The sequence below is a fragment of the Simochromis diagramma genome, unplaced genomic scaffold (genome assembly GCF_900408965.1).
Source record: "Simochromis diagramma unplaced genomic scaffold, fSimDia1.1 OVJJ01000321.1, whole genome shotgun sequence".
In the NCBI taxonomy this organism is placed as follows: Eukaryota; Metazoa; Chordata; class Actinopteri; order Cichliformes; family Cichlidae; genus Simochromis; species Simochromis diagramma.
The window spans coordinates 6,029,171-6,042,697 of record NW_024386772.1 but is presented as its reverse complement, the minus strand read 5'-3'; positions in this window follow the sequence as shown (position 1 = coordinate 6,042,697).

Sequence of the window (13,527 nt, the reverse complement as noted above, 5' to 3'; positions counted from 1 at the left end):
ATTTAGTGTTCACATACACGCACAGATACACACAATTTTTGACAGTAGCCCCAACGTGTGAGAATAAAAAGTGTTTGAATATGTTTTTTTTAAATGTAGATAAAGTTCTAAGTCAGTGGGCAGATTGTTTTTGAGAAACAGTAACTGAAAGCACCCTGAGAAGAGTTTTGCACCTGATGACCTGAGGGTCCAACTGGGTTATAAACACTAAACAGTCAGAGATGCACTCTGAGAGCAAACCACTGAGTTCTCTATAAACTAATACAGCTCTTCCTGTTGTATTTCTTTGAATTCCACTGCCTGAGGCGAATGCATAGTTCATGCATGGTTCATGGTGCTGTTTTGTTTGCTTTAAAGAACAGTAACTAATAACATGAGTGCATCATCTTATCTTTTTAATGATTGTTTGAATTTTTGTTTTTTATTTACACTGCAGGACTTAATAAAACTAAATAACTCTTCAAGTCATTCAGCTTTATGAGATTCATGATTCCTTTGATTTCTTTATTCTAAGAATGAGTTTGATTTCTTGTGACTAAAATGTTGTTTCCCAGTCATGTTTTCACAGTTATTGTAGAAAGATGACCGCAGCACTGCAGTTTTGTTTCCTGTCAGGTTTTATGGCATTTGAGATGGTTTCTGTTTAACTTTTAGTTCAGAATTGCTGTTTTTCAACTCCTAGAGTTTATTTGTGTTTAACTTCTTTAGTCTGTCTTGTCTTCCTATGGTTATACTTAGGGGTGTGAGTGTGTGTAAAAATGATAAGGCATGCGTCACTGGGTGAATGAGACTTGATTTTTATTTAGTTTAGTTCTTTTTTTTTTGTCGTGCATTTGGTTCTTCCTGCACACACTCCAAACCCATGATTGGGAAGTAAAAGCAACATTTAACCCAATTTGTACATCAAATACACAGTGATTTCTTCACTGATGGACAGATCATGTGACCCCGGACTCCAGTAAGCAGCTGTAATGTGTTTGTCCAACACGTTCTCACTCCCAACTCGTCAAACGTGTGACGCATGGTCAGGCTCCCTCTGCTTCACTTATGGACGCGCAGGGTACCCCTCTCGCGTCGGGAATTGACGTGAAGGGTCCTCCGATTGAAGAGATTGCCGCGGAAGTGCCTGTTGTCGGTATATTTAGACATTTTCCAAATCACATTGTAGTGACGTATACAGAACACAATAAATTATATAATGTAAAGAACTACCTGAAAAACAGGTAGAACGATACTTTTGTATCGTTTATTGCTTTTACGGAGGGAGTGATGTATGCTGGGTAATGGCACAGCTAGCTACTGGGTGACTTTATTCACCCTGCTTCGGCTGTTATCAGTCCATACAATGGGCGTTATTAGCACAAATCAGTCTCATAGATATGGACCATCTCCTGCTAGATTGTTTAGAAGGTTGTTATCATCCATCCAGATGGAGGATCACTAACAGGAGCGTGGAAGACTCCAGAATCCACTCTGGCTGGAATCCGGTGGATATGCAGTGTGTACAGGTAAGACCATTTAAACGGACAGCATTTATAGAATGACTATTAAAAGTCAGCGAGTGTCAGTAATGTTAATGTGGTTATGTTAGTAATACACAGAGTGCTAATATAACAGCTTTAAGATGCATTTGTAGATATTATTACGTGTTTTACCGTCTTTATGGTGCTAGCTTAAAGTTACGGTGTGAACGTTAGCTTATATTGGAGTAAAGCTGTTACTGTTTAAACGATGTTAGCACAGAAATATTAGCTTCTGTCATGACTGATGAAGTTACTAGTTAATAAAGTTTTCAGTAAAGTGTTTAATCGCAGCCACAGATTGACAGCAAATATCTCGATTAGCTTCAGTGCATCTATAATAAATATGTGCAAGTTTCAGTGCTTCGTTTAAACTGTATGATACTTATACTGACCCAGGGTCAGTGTAAAATACAATCCTAGCTGTGTGAACAAAGCCTGGCTCCTTTAATCATGCATGACAAACCTCAGGATGCAGGTTATTATTACTCTTTCCTGCTGGCACACCTGTCACACCTGAGAGTCAGCTAGAAACTTACAGTGACGTGGACATCATGCAAAGACGGCCAGACTCTGGAATACTGCAAATGATCAGTGACTCAGGTTAACACTAAACTTTAAACAGTACCTCTGTGTCTCTGTGTGCTGAACATTTAGGATTGAGTCAGGCTGCATCAGCTGAAGCTGTTATTTGTATATATCCGTATTTTTTATTCAGGTGTGGGGAAAATACGTAAGACTGCAGTGAAGCGATGCACCAGATTAATCCCTGGCCAAAGGTATCGTACTTAAATCAGACTACTGATCCAGCCACATCAGCCTTTTGTGAGGTCTGTTTAAAGTAGACTAAAAATGAACTGCAGGTTCCTGAGAGGTGGACTGTGAGCACAGAAACACATGTTCATACATACAGCTGCAGCAAACTTACATTAATTTTAAATAGCTTTGTTACTCTGATGTCTGTCTCTGTGTTAGTCCTCTGACAGACTGGTGACCTGTCCAGGTGTGCTCTACCTATGACTACTGGGACAGGCTCTAGCCTTTTTAATAGAAATTTTCTGTTATTCTCATTTAAAGTATTTAAGTGCTTATGCATATGCTTAGTTGTGACACTGTTATGGACTGTTCAGTGAAAGTTTCTAAAACTAGATGAACTTACTTCAGCGTCAGCAGTTTGAGAAAACAACTCCCTTTACAGGTGCTGATAAGGCCAAGAGCACAAAACAGCATAATCATTGATCTGTTGAAGTGTGGTAGGATCACTTTGTAACTTCCTCCCTCTTCCTTGGAATGCATAAAGGAGTAGGAGCACCACTTCTGTGGCAGCGCTGACATGACTGAACTGTGATGTTTGATGTGTGTTGGCGCAGTAATAAATAGCTTGATCACAGCTCTTTCTGCGTTGCAGACTTTATTTTAAAAATTCCACGACACCCCCCACCCTCCCACTGTGAACATGAATTGAATATTCAGAAGACATTTGTTTAAATAGTTCTACAAATCTGAGCTGTTGTGTCCTTGGATTGTGTGGTAATAATATTAGAGCCTGCAATCTTTCTTACTGAATCTCTACTATGAGTCATGTTACCTGAGATTAATTCTATGTTTACCTGTCAGCCTGGACGAATGTGCTGTGTGAAGGAAATTAAATTAAATCAGATCTGAACTGCGTACATTTAAGGAACCTGTTCATATTTAATTGAAATATGAACCAGTGATTTTCTGATTGCTGATTCCAAGAGAGTCTTTGTGGAAATCCTCTTTGGCTTTTTGTTATTTTAATTCTCTTTTCTGTTTTCCAGAACAGTTCTCCACAGTCACTGTCCACATGGGTCAGTGGGACCAAGAAGCACTCTGCTAATGTGTGGACTCTGACCAGCAACATCCAGCAAGACCCAGACAGCGTTTTCTATCTCCCAGGTGGAGTTTTTTGTTTGTCTGTGACTGGAGAGTCAGATTTTTGTTGAGCTTCACACTTGCAGAGGTAAGTCAGTTTGCAGAGATCCCTCCCACCCTGGCTTTTATGTGCTAGATTTCTTATCTGAAACAGTAATATTTCAGTGACTGCTGCTTATACCACAGGTTAATACACTCTACTGATCCCTGATAGGAGAATCATCAATTTTGCCAACAAAGAAGCCTGGTGGATGTTTGTTTACAGTCTGATGATGGGACATCATGCTCTGCATCTTTAAAGTTTGTCTCTTGATTATTATTCATACCCAGTACAGGGCTCGCAAAATCGCTAGCCCGACGTCCCGGGGCTAGCGATTTTTCCAGTCGGGCTACCAAAATCTATCTCTGCCCTGCCCGTCGGGCTATTGTAGGAAGGAAAAATATATGTCAATGCTTTTGCATTCTTTCGGAAATGTAGCTGGGTAATTATGTCATTGGCATCGGTGAGCCACTGTCAATATGTGACATATTGAAATCGCGTTTGAATTTGCGCTTGTTTTTTGCTTTCACTTTGCAATCGTGCGAACTGTGTATAGAGAGCGACAGTACTGATTGGTGAGTGATGATAATTTGCGCACCAATTCCTCTGACATCGTCTTATCAATCGTTAGCTTACTATGCAAACATGACAAGTGAAATCTCCCGCAGCAAGCTTAAACATGTGAGAGGTTGATCGCGCAGAGAATCGCTGAGCGTTATGTGAGTGCGTGTGTAAAAGCAGCAGGATATATATTTTAGTTCTGCTGAGCCAAATAAGACAGGTCAGGGTGAAGAAGTGACAGCCAAAGAAAAGCTTACCACAAAACGGAAAAGTTATGACAAATCAGACTATAAGGCAAAAAGAAAGTGCAGCTTTATGGTTTCATGGACAAAATAATTTCTGTGGCTGCAATATGACGAGCTATATAACCGGGGCTGCACATAAGTGGTCCGCAGGTGCGCATTCGCTGTCAAAAAAAAAAACAAAAAACTGCGCACAAGATATGAAGTTGCAACGCGTGTTTGCATACATAAGATTTTCTGGAGGAGGACAGACATTTGTTTAAAACTCTTAAAGAAGCTCCTTTAAGCAATTACTTTGGTCTTCCTCCACCTCCAAACAAATGTCAGAAGGAGTCCGAACCACAAAAGAAGCGCGTATTCTCGGAAAAGTGGTTGCAGGAGGTGAGCTGGCTTCAAACAAATGATGAACGCACAGAGATGTGGTGCGGAATGTGCCGTGAAAATCCCACTCTAGCGGACAAAAACAGTGCTTTTTATATGGACGCAAACGCGCGTTGCAACTTCTTATCTGGTGCGCGTCTTTTATTTTGACAGCGAATGCGCACATGCGGACCACTTATGTGCACCCGTGTAAATAACATAATGTTCTGCCGGGTGTGTTGTTGGTTTTCTCTCGATTTCTGAGTCGACAAGCGCCTTTGTTACTGGGACCAGTCATTTTAAGAAAGGCCCCCATTAGAACCCATGAGAAATGCAAGAAATGCATTATTGCTCAGTCTGCAATATCTTTCCCAGAACAAACACCAATTGCAAATAACATACTAAAAATAAACCTGAAAAATCTGTTTAGAACAGCGTACTATGTTGCAAAGAGTGAACTACCACTGGCAAAATTTAGCAGTCTTTGCAAACTTCAAAAAGCAAACGGCCTAGATCTTGGTTCCACTTGCCTCTTACCCGTGACTTCAGTGGAAATTTTAAATTCAGGATCTGACACAGACTGATTCATGTCCTACACAGTTCTTACAAGTTCATAGAAATTTCTGTTCAATTAGAACCAAGTATTTGAGTTGATGATTGTAATTTTTATACAATGTTGTAATTTGTTTTTCAACAATTTTTTGATTAATGTTTCGTTTCCTTTACAATATTATACATTAAAGTATAATATTGTAAAGGAAACAAAACAGGAAACAAAACATCAATCAAAAAATTGCTCTCTTTTTTATTCGGGCTACTTACATTTATTTTGGGCTACCAAAAACTGAAGAGTCCCTGCCCAGAGGGCTACCAGGGATTTTGAAATTTTGAGAGCCCTGCAGTAATGTGAAGTATGCTCATATCTACTATAACTTAACAAACCTGGTGCTCTTCATTTATGGAGGCTGTTGAGTCTGAATGTTGGATATTGTGTATCTCGTGTTCTCTGGGCTTTGTTGTCCTCAGTCTTTTTGCAGGATCAGAAAACAAAACCAGGAGGCGTGTAAATGTTTCTTCTCCATGATGTTTCTTCAAATGTTTCTTCTGGATGATGATAAGACTGTGACACGGGATGCCACCTTTGGTCTTGTGATGAAGCAAAGCTCAGGAAGAAGTGTGATTAAATGGTACCCACATGTGTGCTGCTGAGAAGGATGTACAGGGGCACCTGCAGCCAAATCCAAGCTTCAGGTTAGTTGTAGTTGCAGAACACTATAGGACTGAGACAGCTGAGGCATCAAATGTTTGATTAAACGGATGAAAAAGAGAAGTTTCTTCCCTATAATTATCACTTCTTAAAATCTGTAGCAACTTCAAGTCTGTCAACATGCTGAGCATGCTCAGAATGTGACAATATATTTTTGTTCAATATTTAATTTCTTTCAGTTGCAATTGTTAAATGAAAAAAATATAGATATTCTTATAATTTAGCAAACTAATTTATCAAAAAATATATATATATACATATATCTGTATTAGTTTTAATAAATTAATTTGAAAATACCATATTGTATTCATACAGAATCAGTTTGGTATCATTGTTTGTCTGATTGCTGAAACTAAGAGCTACTTTGATCTGTTTAGATCTAAAGTATCCAAAGTTGAGCTCTAATGTTTCTTCACCCCTGTGTGTGTGATATGTGATTCCTACATGCTGGCAGAGCAGCAGTTTGTGCTCACAGATGGTGACGGTGTGGAGAGACGGTGGTGTTTCCTCAGAAGAACCAGCAGAGTCACTTGCTGACTGATGCTCGTCTGCACTGCACAGAGGAAATCAACTGACCGAGGTTTGTCCAGTGACGTGTTATGAAATGTATATTTGTTTTATGCTTACAGATATGTTTTTCTTGACAGAGGCTCTGCAGAGGTTAGACAAAGCAGAGAAAACATGTGCTTTACATTTTACTGTGATTTATTGAGATATTTGTTGCCTGATGTTCAGCAGGAATGGAGAAATAGAATCAAAGGGAGATGTTTTTCCTGTTTTTGTAATGATGTAAGTAAATCTTCAATATTATTTATTTGCTTGGTTATATTAGGAGTGTTTCTGAGTGAGGGGGAGAGGAGTCATCATCCAGGTAAAGTGACGTGGATCAGTGGATACACTTGTCTCCCCTTTAAAGGAGACGATCCAAGTCATCCTTAAATGTTAGCGCTTTCAAATACACAAACATTTTTAAAGGACAAAAATGAACATCCAACTTTGACTGTAATACAAAATAAATCTTTGCATGTGTGTTTTCAAACTCTCAGATGGGCAGTATATCAGTCTTGGACTGTCTAACCTGCCGGAGCAGCACTGAATGACCACCACACATGAGCATGTTCCTGCAACATTCAGCATCTGATCCTTCATCTGTGTGCTTCTGCTTTTGGTAAGTAGAGTTACCCAACTCCAGTAACTCTAAACACATGCCATCCATTTCTAACGGCCTGGTTATTCCTGTCAGTTACTTTAGAAATCATGTGTTTTCTTCTTCTTCCCCTTAATGTTCAAGTGTCACAATCCTAAATGTTCAGCACACAGAGACACAGAGGTACTGTTTAAAGTTTAGTGTTAACCTGAGTCACTGATCATTTGCAGTATTCCAGAGTCTGGCAGTCTTTGCATGATGTCCACGTCACTGTAAGTTTCTAGCTGACTCTCAGGTGTGACAGGTGTGCCAGCAGGAAAGAGTAATAATAACCTGCATCCTGAGGTTTGTCATGCAGGATTAAAGGAGCCAGGCTTTGTTCACACAGCTAGGATTGTATTTTACACTGACCCTGGGTCAGTATGAGTATCATACAGTTTAAACGAAGCACTGAAACTTGCACATATTTATTATAGATGCACTGAAGCTAATCGAGATATTTGCTGTCAATCTGTGGCTGCGATTAAACACTTTACTGAAAACTTTATTAACTAGTAACTTCATCAGTCATGACAGAAGCTAATATTTCTGTGCTAACATCGTTTAAACAGTAACAGCTTTACTCCAATATAAGCTAACGTTCACACCGTAACTTTAAGCTAGCACCATAAAGACGGTAAAACACGTAATAATATCTACAAATGCATCTTAAAGCTGTTATATTAGCACTCTGTGTATTACTAACATAACCACATTAACATTACTGACACACGCTGACTTTTAATAGTCATTCTATAAATGCTGTCCGTTTAAATGGTCTTACCTGTACACACTGCATATCCACCGGATTCCAGCCAGAGTGGATTCTGGAGTCTTCCCACGCTCCTGTTAGTGATCCTCCATCTGGATGGATGATAACAACCTTCTAAACAATCTAGCAGGAGATGGCCCATATCTATGGGACTGATTTGTGCTAATAACGCCCATTGTATGGACTGATAACAGCCGAAGCAGGTGAATAAAGTCACCCAGTAGCTAGCTGTGCCATTACCCAGCATACATCACTCCCTCCGTAAAAGCAATAACGATACAAAAGTATCGTTCTACCTGTTTTTCAGGTAGTTCTTTACATTATATAATTTATTGTGTTCTGTATACGTCACTACAATGTGATTTGGAAAATGTCTAAATATACCGACAACAGGCACTTCCGCGGCAATCTCTTCAATCGGAGGACCCTTCACGTCAATTCCCGACGCGAGAGGGGTACCCTGCGCGTCCATAAGTGAAGCAGAGGGAGCCTGACCATGCGTCACACGTTTGACGAGTTGGGAGTGAGAACGTGTTGGTTTGTCACAGTATGTAAAACTTCCAAGTGTCAAGTGTTTTGCAGATAGCTAAAGTCCTGGGAAGATAATGTGCATTTACACTTGGCATACATCATGAGGCACTAGCAGAAACATAGGTAAAATGTTGTTGTTGTTTTCCATTTGCATGGAATAACCACAATAAGGACTAGGCCACGACTAGAAAAGGGGAAGCCAGTGTCACGTCACTAGTGTATCATAGGGCAGTCAGACAAACACGTTGCTTCAGTTGCTGTCTGATTATTCAATAACCCAGACGTCTGGTTTTCCATCATTACAGGCTGCCCTGCTGCCTCCCACAGCGGTCATTAGCTTGTTACAGACAATGCCAATTCCATCCAAAGACTCCATTAGCTATTTAACCACATTAAAGGCAAAGAAGTAACTTTTCATAATGACATTCATAATCTTGTAAAACAACAGAGTTCCTCACCACCGTGTAACCCTGTGCCTGTGTGAAGCCCTCAGGCTTTCTAATGACATAAGATCGTGTTATTAACTTTTAATTATACATATGTCAGGAGTAGAAGGAGAAATTGGCAAATAAATAAATAAAAATAAAAAAGTTCTGTGCAAATTTTTCACATGTCTAAATTGGCTTACACAGGATCAGCTGTGAAGGTCTGTATGTTCTTAAAAATTGGTAAACACAGTTAAAATGTGCATGTGAGAGGACAAAAGCAAATTTATTACAGTTTATTGCAGCAGGGAGGGTGACAGTGGATGAGCGATGGGTTGGAGGAAGCAAAGGATGGAAGGTGTGCAAAGTGCTTCCTCCATAAAGTCATGCTATATGCAAATGTAACAAGACAGAGATTCTTTGTTGTGCAACAAGTCACCTTTTAATAACAAATAACTTGCTGGTTATCTGATTCCTCTGTAAAACTGTGTCATTAATGGTGTAATAAAAGACCAAATGTAAGCCTGTTCCTCCATGTCTATACAAGGTGGGAGTTTTGCTGAAAGTACACTGAGCTTCATTTCAGGCTTTTAAGGTCAAGAGGCCGCATGCTGCAAACATCACCAATCTGCATGTTTCCTGCCAGCTTGCATGTTATTCTTTGCAGTGCATTCTCCTTCACGATGCTTTAATAGACAGCAGAATCCATGGCTCCATTTAACACAGCAAGTCTGTCAGGTCCCAAGGCATATAAACAGCCCCAGACCATCACACCTCCACCACCATATTTTACTGTTGCTATGATGTTCCTTTTCTGAAATGCTGTGTTACTTTTACACCAGGCCTCAAACTTTCCAAAGAGTTCAGCTATTTTCTCATCAGTTCACAAAATATTTTCCCAAAAGTTTCGAGTTTCAAATGTGAGATGAGCCTTTGTTCTTTTTGGTCAGCAGTGGTTTTCTCCTTGAAATCTCCCATGGATGCCATTTTTGCTCAGTCTGTTTCTTATTGTTGTATCACGAACTCTGACCTTAACTGAGACAAGTGAAGCCTGCGGTTCTTTAATGTTGTTCTGGGTTCTTTTATGTCCTCCTGGATGAGTTGTCGATGTGTTCTTGAAGTAACTTTAGTAGGCTGATCACTCCTGGGAAGGTTCACCACTGTGCCAAGTTTTCTCCACTGTGGTTCACTGGAGCCTTAGAAATAACTTTGTAACTCTTTCCAGGCTGATAAATGTCAGTGACTTTGTTTCTCGGGTGTTTCTTTAGATCATGACGTAATGTGTTGCTTTTTAAACTCTTTTGGCCTGGTTCACTTTGTATTTACTCAGGCTATCTTTGTCTAATATTTACAATTTGTTTAATGATCTGAAACATGTAAATGTGACAAATATCCGAAACTCTAGGAAATCAGGAAGGGGGCAAACACTTTTTCACACCACTGTATACATCAAATGGGGACACAATATATTTCCAGAGTTTCAGAAACACAACCAAAACACCAAAATAAACAAAACAAAGAAATAATCTTTATGTCCAAGCAAATTAATCATCATCAAAATTAATCATCTTACTTATCAACAATTACACGACATGCATGAAATATTACTTATCTTATCAACACAAGGAGAAGTCCCAGTGATTCTGGTGTTGGTGGTGGTGATAAGCGTGCAGTAGTAGTAGCCAAATTAGTTATTAGATATTCTGGTTCCAGCTTCTTGTATGTAAAGATTTTTCCATCTTTGTTATAAGCAGTATTTACGTGGGTTGTTGTTTACAAATTCAGGCCATTCCTGCTTATTGTTACTTTTTCTTTTTACTAAATTTTATTCTATTTATTGAAGACCTAAATGCAGGATGTTGATAACACAATTAACCTAAGGCAAGCTTTTAATGCTAATGACACAAAGTCCAGCAGGAATCCAGGAAACTCAGGACTCAGGAAGACAGAATGAATGTAAACACCCAGGCAAGACTAGAAAACCAGACATTGGAAACACAAAGCTGGAAACAAACAGCAAGCATCAGGAAACAAGTAAAGAGAGGGATGACTCAACAAAGGATGAGGGGAGACAGAGACAACAGACACTAACATGCAAACTTGGCACAGAAGTGCAGAAAGGGGAAAGCTAAGAAAACAATAACAGAGTGTACAAAATAAATCTGAGGCAGAGAACCAAAAACTGACAAAAAAGACTGGATACTTAGAATGAATAATAATTATCAAACTAAAAACCAAAAGGAATGTTAAATAATAAAAAAAGAATTCAAGCCCTCTTGAAAAACTCTCTGTCCAACGCCCAGGACCACGACATTCATAATTAATTTAGGTTTGGAACAACTAAACCTTATTTATTATTTTGATTGTGCTTTTTTTCTCCCTAATTGGTTCCATCTGCCGAGGCTTGGCTCAAAACTTTCTCTTGGATGTCATTATGGCCTTTGGGACTTCTTGGTCACTTTATGGAATATTTGGTGAATTTTCTCAAGCTGCAATCCTTTAAATTTAAATTGTCAACTTCCACGGCTGTGACTATCAATGTCTCCGCATGGGAGTGTTGCAGAAGACATGGGCCTTAGGGAGGGAATATTGGGGTCGTGTGGTTTGAAACAGCTGATCCTTGTGCATTCCAAGGCTGTTTAGTGGTTGGTATTTTTATGCCTCAGTGATCTATTGCCTCCCTGTACAGCTCAGAAAAATCACAACCAAAACACAAAATAGTCAAATGATATCAACAGGCAAGCACATCTTGAAAAGGAACCTATAAGCGACAGGGAGTGGAAGTGCATAATTTACACTTCCCCCAACATGAGAGACATGAGTCTCTGTTCCAGAGTATTAGGAGTTCATCATTAATTTTTGTGTGTTAAACAAAAACCTTAAGCATAAGAACATATAATGGCAAATCAAAATATTGAAATCAATCTACAAACACAGATTCCGAGAAACAGTAGTTCACTGTGCAACGCAGTGCAACTGCAGATGCTGTTCATTTAACTGTGACTAAAAGTTGCAAGAGTGAAACATCTCTGGCAGGTGGTTCAAATCAAACTTTTGAGAAATCCCATGCTGCAACCACTAGATGGCAACAAACCTTGAAAATTAACAAAGTTTATTTGCCCATTTATGGATCAAAATTATGTACACGTTTGACAGGTTCATTGAGAACACATGGAAAATCCATCAGTTTGAGCTGGTTTGGGTTGTGGGTCAGTAGAAGTCATAACAGCGGCCTAAGAGAGTTCACTGAAGGATTACTGTTCTTCAGAAAGCAGGAAATAAAATTAATCACAACAGGATTAGTCATGGGGGACAAGGCATAGGGGATGAAGTTAAATTGTATAGCCACATGGAAAACTAATTTAGAGAGAAACATGACTAAGCAAGTTCCAAAGGATGTGAGACCCATGATCCAAACATGGATCCACAAAAAACAAGCACATTCATACACATTCAGTCAGTGACAATTTTCTGCTTCTTAAGACTTACAAGTATTACAGCTTTTATTTACCTTTGTGACTTTTCTCATTTTAATTTTTCTAACACAAACAACTGTAAAAATGAAAAAAAAAACCCATCTTTGTAGAATGCAGTTTCTATACTGAATAAATAAAACCTCTCCTTCAGATAGATAGATGGATGGATAGATATGTTGAATTGAATTTAAGGGGTAATTTGCTGGTTCACAGTCATGTCCTTGCTCACAAGATAGATATTTGCCCTGTGTATGCATATCAGTGTGTAGGTATGAACATACTTGTGTTTGTGTAGATGGGCGACTGACAGGACAGCTACAAGTAAGATGAATATTGCTTTCAATTATTAGACAGAATGCACTGGACCCCCCGGCCATGAAAATGAATGCTTGTTTACTTTGGAAACATCAGTTTGACAAAACAATCAATTTAAAGGCTTACTTTTTTTTAAATTTTTTTATCTTTTAATAACATTTTCTTTTCATCATTAAAATGATAAGCTGATTTTGATTTAATTCTGTTCAACCAAAGTTACCCAAGATGATAAAGGAGGTGAAAATTCAGTGGATAATAAGTGTGCGACAGTCATTGAGAGTACTTCTTGCTCTTCTGTGGACTCTACTCTACATTTTGTAGTCAACACTGTCATATATAACTTTCAGTGTAAAGCACGGTGCAACTTTCAAGTACAATCTAGAATAATACAAAAACAGTAAGCACTGGCTGATAGAAAGAAAAGGAGCAGTAGTAGATTCTTGTTTCACTACTTAATATACTACTTTTGTAAAATAACTGGGTATAAAATATTGTTATTAAATTCCCTATACAATTATTACAAACACACAAGCCTTATATAAACTGCATAGACCACCTCACAATTAACTTTATCCATCCAGGTCCAGAGCTGCATCGTCCTCCACCAACAAACTGCAGTATGGACAAACAACTCAAAGGTTGACTTTGAGTTGTGTCAGTAATATTTCTATTTCTGGTAAAAATGCAGAGCTGTCTTTCACAGTGTATGGCTGCGTATACAAATTGATAATGTTAAACATTTTAAATTGCATTACAAGCATCAAGCAAACATGCTGCTTAAACATGTTCACCACTATGCTGTTTATTTTTATAACCCTGTATCCTTCCCACTCACGTATCACAGCAGTCTACTGAGTGCCTACTAAACACAGAGCTAAAGCAAATTTTTAGCTCTGTTTCTGAAATTAATTTCCGATTTCATTCGACCCTTTATAC